Here is a 7,579-nt window from a genome sequence, read left to right on the forward strand (position 1 = left end):
AGTGCTTATTGCCCCAGATGGGAGACATTTCCCAATAGCTATTAAGCTGAGGTTCGGCTGCACAAATAACATAGCAGAGTATGAAGCCTGTGTAAGTAGCTTACAGGCAGCCGTTGAAATGAAGATAAAGAAATTAGAGGTATATGGGGATTCAGCTTTGATCATTTACCAAGTCAAAGGGGAATGATAAACTAAAGACCCGAAACTGATCTCGTATCAAAAATATCTCCTTGAACTAATCAAGGAATTTGAAGAGATTTCTTTCACTCACCTGAGCTAGGACAAGAACCAATTTGCTGATGCCTTAGCTACTCTAGCAGTGATGACTCAAATGGAGGAAGGGCAAATAACGCAGTTATTGCAAATCAAAGTAAGAAGTGAACTGGCATATTACTTCATGATCGAAGAAGAAATAGATGGCAAACCCTGGTATCATCATGTCCAAGTTTACATCAAAAATAGGGAATATCCTCTCGGGACAAATAGAAACGAAAGGAGAATGGTTAGAAGATTAGCAATGGGATACTTATCTAGTGGAGAAATCTTGTACAAGAGAAGCTCTAATGGTGAGTTGTTAAGGTGCGTAAATGCCAAAGAAGCAAGAAGAATTCTATTTGAAACCCATAAAGGGAACTGCGTTACTCATAGCAATGGGTATATAATGGCAAAGCATATCTTAAGGAGGGGTTACTTCTGGACCACCTTGAAAAATGATTGCATTGAGTATTTTCAGAAGTGTCACAAATGCCAAATTTATGCTAATTAGATAAATGTCCCACCACATCAACTCTATAATCTCGTCTCACCATGGCCTTTTGCAATGTGGGGTATCGATGTAATTGGTCCGATTAACCCAAAAGCATCCAATGGGCACAGATTCATTTTAGTAGCCATCGACTACTTCACTAAATCGGTTGAAGCAACTTCATATGCTTACATCACTCAAAACACCTTTCTGAAATTTTTCAAGAATAATATTATCTGCCGGTATGGTCTTCCTGGGGAGTTTGTCACTGATAATGCCAAAAATCTGAATGTTCCAAAGATTCAGAAGTTGTGTGATCAATATAAGATTCGACATCTCAATTTATCGCCATGTCGGCCCCAGATGAATGAAGCTGTAGAAGCTGCCAATAAAAATCTCAAGTGGATAATTGGAAAAATGACAGTTACTTATAAGGATTGGCATGATATGCTTCCCTTTGCGCTTCATGCCTATCGAACTACAATACGAACGTCAACCGGGGCAACTTCATATCCGCTGGTCTATGGGATGGAAGTTGTTCTGCCAATTGAGGTAGAAATTCCTTCTTTAAGGATTCTAAAAGAGGCAGAACTAGATGAGACAGAATGGGTTCAATCAAGGTTAGATCAGCAGAATTTCATCGATGAGAAAAGACTAATAGCAACATGCCACGGTCAGTTGTACCAAAGAAGAATGGCCAGAGCATTCGATAAGAAGTTACGCCCATGCGAATTCCAATAAGGAGATCTAGTTCTAAAAAAGATCCTCCCAAATCAAAGTGATTCTTGGGGCAAATGGTCACCAACTTATGAAGGGCCTTATGTGGTTACAAAATCATTTTCTGGTGGTGCACTCATCTTAACTCACATGGATGGGGAAGAATTGCTGAGACCGGTGAATGGGGAAGAATTTGCATACTATAAAAAGATATTATGCATAAAAAAAAAGGTAGGAGTAAAAACCTAAAAGAGCGCTCCTAGCAAAATGAGGAAAAGAAAGTGAAAACCCAAAAGGTCGCTTTCTGCAATAAGAAAGAAGGGTGAAAATCCGAAAAGACACCCCGGAAAAGAGAGTTAAAAAAAAAACTAAGCCGAAAGGGTGCTTCTAGTCGAAAACGGCGAAGAAACAAGGATGATTCCTAGATCAAGGGATAGTAAAATACACAGCATGCTTTTCAGAATGTCACTTGAAACAATGGTAGTTGAGGGACTTCAAAGTTAACTGAGGATGTTTGTGAGATATATTTATGTACTCTTAGCCATAAAATTGTATCTTTGTTCTTTTAATGATTATCTTCTTACACCATGAATAAATTTTTGCATATCTCATCTACCTTGGTCTATGTGCTATTAATTTGTTGAAAGCTTTCTTATAAGATGAGAATCTAAACACAGGTAACTTCATATACTTTACTTTGAGATTTATAGGAGGTAAAATATCATCAGACAACTGGCACATCTAAGAGGAAAACCTAAAAAAGGACATTTCCTACAAAGCCAGCAAAGAGTAAAAAAAAAAAAAAAAAGTAGGAGTGAAAACCCAAAAGGGCGCTCCTAGCAAAATGAGGGAAAAAAGGCGAAAACTCGAAAGGGCGCTTTTCTGCAAAATGAGCGAAGGGTGAAAATCCGAAAGGACGCCTTGGAAAAGAGAGTAAAAAAAAATAAAAAGAGGACTAGGAGTGAAAACTCAAAAGGGCACTTCTAGTCAAAAACGGTAAGGAAAGAGCCAAAATGGTGCTGGAGAAAATCATGGGCCAAGCCTCGAAACTTGTTCTGGCCTTTTCCATCAATTGTTTATCTTCGGGATCTTATTAAGTAAACTTTGTTTGAAATAACACCCTGCATCAAATTTTCTTTGCGAGCATTTGAGGTATATACACAAAACTTATTTACGACAGTTGGTTAAGTCAGTTTCAAGTTGATTTTAATATTACTGTTATCAACCTCTGGATTCAAGATCCAAGTTGACTTTAATTTTTAGCACTTTAATTTCTTGTTATCAACATCTGGATTCAAGATCCAAGTTGACTTTAATTTTCAGCACTTTAATTTCTTGTTATTGTCACACCTTACCCCTCCGTAAGGCATAACATGCTCCCGTAGAATACTTAATGAACTACCGAACTTCACCTACCGATAACTCATTAAGTACCCTACAAGGGATTTTAAAACAATTTTCTTACATTTTGGAAGTGGTGAGCATTTTGGTAAGAATTAAAAACCATTTATTCAAAGTTTAAATACTAATAAAAATTTTTGTCCATTCAAATTTTGTCGCAAATTTTATAAAAATTTTGACAGAGTTCCCTCTGTATTTTGAGAAACCAGTTCTTCAAATACCTGTAAAAAGCACTTCCAAAACTATTTTACAACTCCCAACCTCCAATAATTCACAATTCAACTCAAGTAAATCCATTCCAAAACAGTTTCACAATCCAAGTCAAATTTGTCAACTCAGTATGTTCAATAATTCCATTCACAAAACATAAGGCAGAAAATCCATATGTACAAATATCAAATTCTGTAAGAAAATCTAAAATAATATTATTATAGTTTATTTACAATTGCTCAATTTACATTGATACTTATGACATTACTGATTTACATCAAAATAACCATAAGGGTATAAAACAATACCCGTACAAAAAGGATCAAAAGATCTTGTCAATCCATGACTCACTCTGCTACTTTCTCCTTGCTTTTATCTGCGACAATAAATTAAACTATCGCTGAGTATAAACATACTCAGTGGTGCACAATAAAGATTTAAAATGCGATACATAAATTATTTATTGATGAAACATAATTTGAATACTTCACAATCACATTTCGCAAATATCAAAGCTCATAACAACTCATTTTGTCAAATAATATATTAAACAACAGTTTAGTCAAACAATTGCATAAACACAGTGTTGCCAAAGTCGTACACAACTTAAGCCATGACACAAAATTTCCGATCAATGCCGTGTTGTACACCACGACAAAGCAATCTCAACCCCATTAATCGAAACCAATGAGGGAGGTGGCTAGCTAGCTAATGAGTACTCATCCGATCTACAACCTCAACTGGCAAGCTAGAGAGGGAGGAAAATAAACGATCTCAACCCCATAAATGGAGGAGGAATAATAAGTAACTGTCATGCTAAGTGTGAATCAAAAATTCGTTTTAAACATTTCATTCAAATATTGCATACAAAAATCAAATCCATTTCCAAAGTTACAATTTGATCACAAGGTGGCAACACAAAAGTTCATAAATTCATAATGCGTAATAAATCAATTTTTCAAAGATAAAATGCTTAAATAGGGTTTATTGTGCACAAACCTCAAACGAGTCGCCTGTTGGCCTTGACTCGACTCCTCGGGTTCTGTCCCGGTATTCTTTTCCACTGAAACACGAAATTTTCCAATGTTTCAGTACTAAAACTTAAAATAAATCCAAAATAAACTTAACTTCACATTTACCTAGCTCTAACGTGTTAAATTCGACGTTCTTGAAATTTTGTGTTTCGGGTTACTATTCACTGCACTATTCAAGTCAAATTATTGACTTTCTAAGGCTTAATGGGTATGGGAACTCCAACTTCACCCACATACCACATTTTGGTCACCAAACTTGTTGGTTTTGGTCATTTGTTTAAAGCTTAGGTCATTTTGGCAAAATTGCCAATTTTCGGTTTTGGTTCTCCGAAGTTGCACTATTCCATTGGTCGATCTACTGTTGGAATTTGACAAAACTTTCTTCATAGAAAATGTTCCTTATTGTCTTAAGTGTATTCTCATTTTTGGATCACCTCAATCGGAGTTTTGTAGCTCAAGTTATGGCCAAAATAAGTTTACTGTTCACGTGTACTGTTCATACTGAGATTTTGGTGCTGGCAGATTTTTGGTCCAACTTTGGTTAATAATTTGATCAAGTTAAGTTCATAATTTGGTCTCACTTTCTTCATATGAAATGTTGTACTATGTCTTAGGTTTCCATCGGTTCAAGAATCGCCTAAATCCGAGTTTTCTAGATAGAGTTATAGCCATCCAAACATTGCTACTCAATGAAAATTCTGCAGAATCTCAGTACAGTAAATTTAATTTTGCTCAATGATTTGAATGAGTTAATGGCCTAATTTGGGTTGGTGTTCTTCATGAAAGTTTTAGGTCTATATCATATCTAATTGCTGGTAAAATTTCAGGTCAATTTGACCTACCTAGCTCGAGTTATGACCAAATGAACAATTACTGTTCATACTGTTCATTTGGTCAGTTTAGTGCAGTGGCAGCCTGCTATCAACTCACTTTGGTCAATTGTTTCACCAAGTTTTGGTCAGTTTTTGGCTATGGTTCCTTAATGAAAATTGTGCTCTTTTATGTCTATTTTCATCTCCAATTGGTGGCATATCAATTGGACTTGTAAAATTTGAGTTTTGGTCCTTCAAAGTGGGTTTGGTCATGCTGCCAGCAGCATGACCATTGACCTACGAATTTGGTTTAGTTTTCTATCATTCCCACACAAGTTATTTGGTCATAATTGACCATTATTTCACTTCACAATAGGTCCAAGATATCATTTATGCATTTCTCCAAAATTTTGCCTCAAAACCCTAACATTCAAACCCTAGCTCTTCCATCTCATGCATTAAATCACAACTAGTGCACTTAACCTTAACCATTCACTAATCAAAGCTTTTAAACTTATTCTAATGCATCAAATTCATGTAAATCATACTCCTCTCAAGCTGCCCAAATTTCAGTTTGGTCCTTCTCCCATGTTTTTATTTCATTTCATAACTTCTAAGCTCATGTCAACCATTGCATATGCATTTAAAGAAGTAATATAATGAGTTAACACACTAACCTTTCTTAAATCTTCAAAACCCTAACTTTTGTTCTTCTTTCTTTCTTTCTTTCTTTCTTGCTCAATCCTCTTCTCAAGTTGCCTAGATAAGCTTTAACTATGGTGGCTAATTTTTCTATGGTGAAATTTTATGATATACAAGCTCAAAATTGAGCTTTAATGGAGTTTGTGGAGATGGAGAGTTAAGAAAAAGAGAGAGATGAGAGAGGAGATGAAGGTTGACGGAAATGAAGAAGAAAAAAAACCAATTTCTTTTCTTTTTATTTTGCTTATGGAAGACCACAAAGTCACAATTTAATAATTCATTTAAATAAATTCTTTTATGACATCACCTTTGACTTTTCTAACTTCTTTCTTTTCTTTTTTTTTTATTTATTTTTTTCTATTAGTTCTTTAATTTAATTCTCGATTCCGAAATTTTCTTTTCTCCGATTTTATTTGTGATTAGGTCGAGTCACTCTCGGGTCAATTGACCAAATCGCCCCTCGCCGGTTCATCCCGGTTTGCAAATAATCCAATATTTCTTCCAGCTCCCTGACCTAATTATTTGACTGACTTAACAGTTCTTTTTCGTGATTTTCTCTTTTCCACTGTGTTCATAAGGGTCCTAAGGACCGCAGCGTCACTTTTTACGGTTCGAAATTTGAGTTTAAAATGACTTCGATCGTTTCGAGGAGGTCACTCGTCGCTGTGACTCTCGGCTCGTTTAACCTCTTATGTTATGTTTTTCTTATTTATAGTTAACTAATTAAACATTACTAATTATTTGTGTTTATGGCTTCTCAAGTTGTCTTAAGTGTGGCCCTAATCCCATTAATTGTCCAGACCGACACCGGTCACCGGAATAGTGAAATATACTAGGCTATACAACGGGGGTGTTACAGTTATCAACCTCTAGATTCAAGATCTAAGTTGATCTTAATTTTTAACATTTATTTCTTGTTATCAACCTCTGGGTTCGAGATCCAAGTTGATTTTAATTTCTTGTTATCAACCTCTGGATTTAAGATCCAAGTTGACTTTAATTTTCAGCACTTTAATTTCTTATTATCAACCTCTGGGTTCAAGATTCAAGTTGATTTTAATTTTCAGTATTAATTTCTTGTTATCAACCTCTGGATTCAAGATCAAAGTTAATTTTAATTTTTAGCATTAATTTTTCGTTATCAACATCTGAGATCAAGATCTAAGTTTATTTTAATTTTCAGCACTTTAATTTCTTGTTATCAACCTCTAGATTCAAGATCCAAGTAGATTTTAATTTTTAGCATTAATTTCTCGTTATCAACCTCTGGGTTCAAGATCCAAGTTGACTTTAATTTTAAGCACTTTAATTTCTTGTTATCAACCATTGGATTTAAGATCTAAGTTGACTTTAATTTTCAGCATTTTAATTTCTTATTATCAACTTATGGGTTCAAGATCCAAGTCGATTTTAACTTCTTGTTATCAACCTCTGGGTTCAAGTTCCAAGTTGATTTTAATTTTTAGTATTAATTTCTTGTTATCAATCTCTAGATTCAAGATCCAAGTTGATTTTAATTTTCAGCATTTATTTCTTGTTGTCAACCTCTGGATTCAAGATCCAAGTTGATTTTAACTTTTAGCATTTAATTTCTTGTTATCAACCTATGAGTTTAAGATCCAAGTTGATTTTAATTTTTAGCATTTTAATTTCCTATTATCAACCTCTGGGTTTAAGATCCAAGTTGATTTTAATATTCCTGTTATCAACCTCTGGGTTAAAAATCTAAGTTGATTTTAATTTTTAGCATTTTAATTTCCTATTATCAACCTCTAGGTTCAAGATCCAAGTTTATTTTAATTTTCAGCATTTTAATCTCCTGTTATCAACCTCTGGGTTCAAGATCCAAGTTGATTTTAATATTCCTGTTATCAACTTTTGGGTTCAAGATCCAAGTTGATTTTAATTTTCAGTACTTTGATTCTTGTCTTCAATCTCTGGATTCAAGGTCCAAGTTG

The sequence above is a fragment of the Hevea brasiliensis genome, chromosome 17 (assembly GCF_030052815.1).
Source record: "Hevea brasiliensis isolate MT/VB/25A 57/8 chromosome 17, ASM3005281v1, whole genome shotgun sequence".
Classification (NCBI taxonomy): domain Eukaryota; kingdom Viridiplantae; phylum Streptophyta; class Magnoliopsida; order Malpighiales; family Euphorbiaceae; genus Hevea; species Hevea brasiliensis.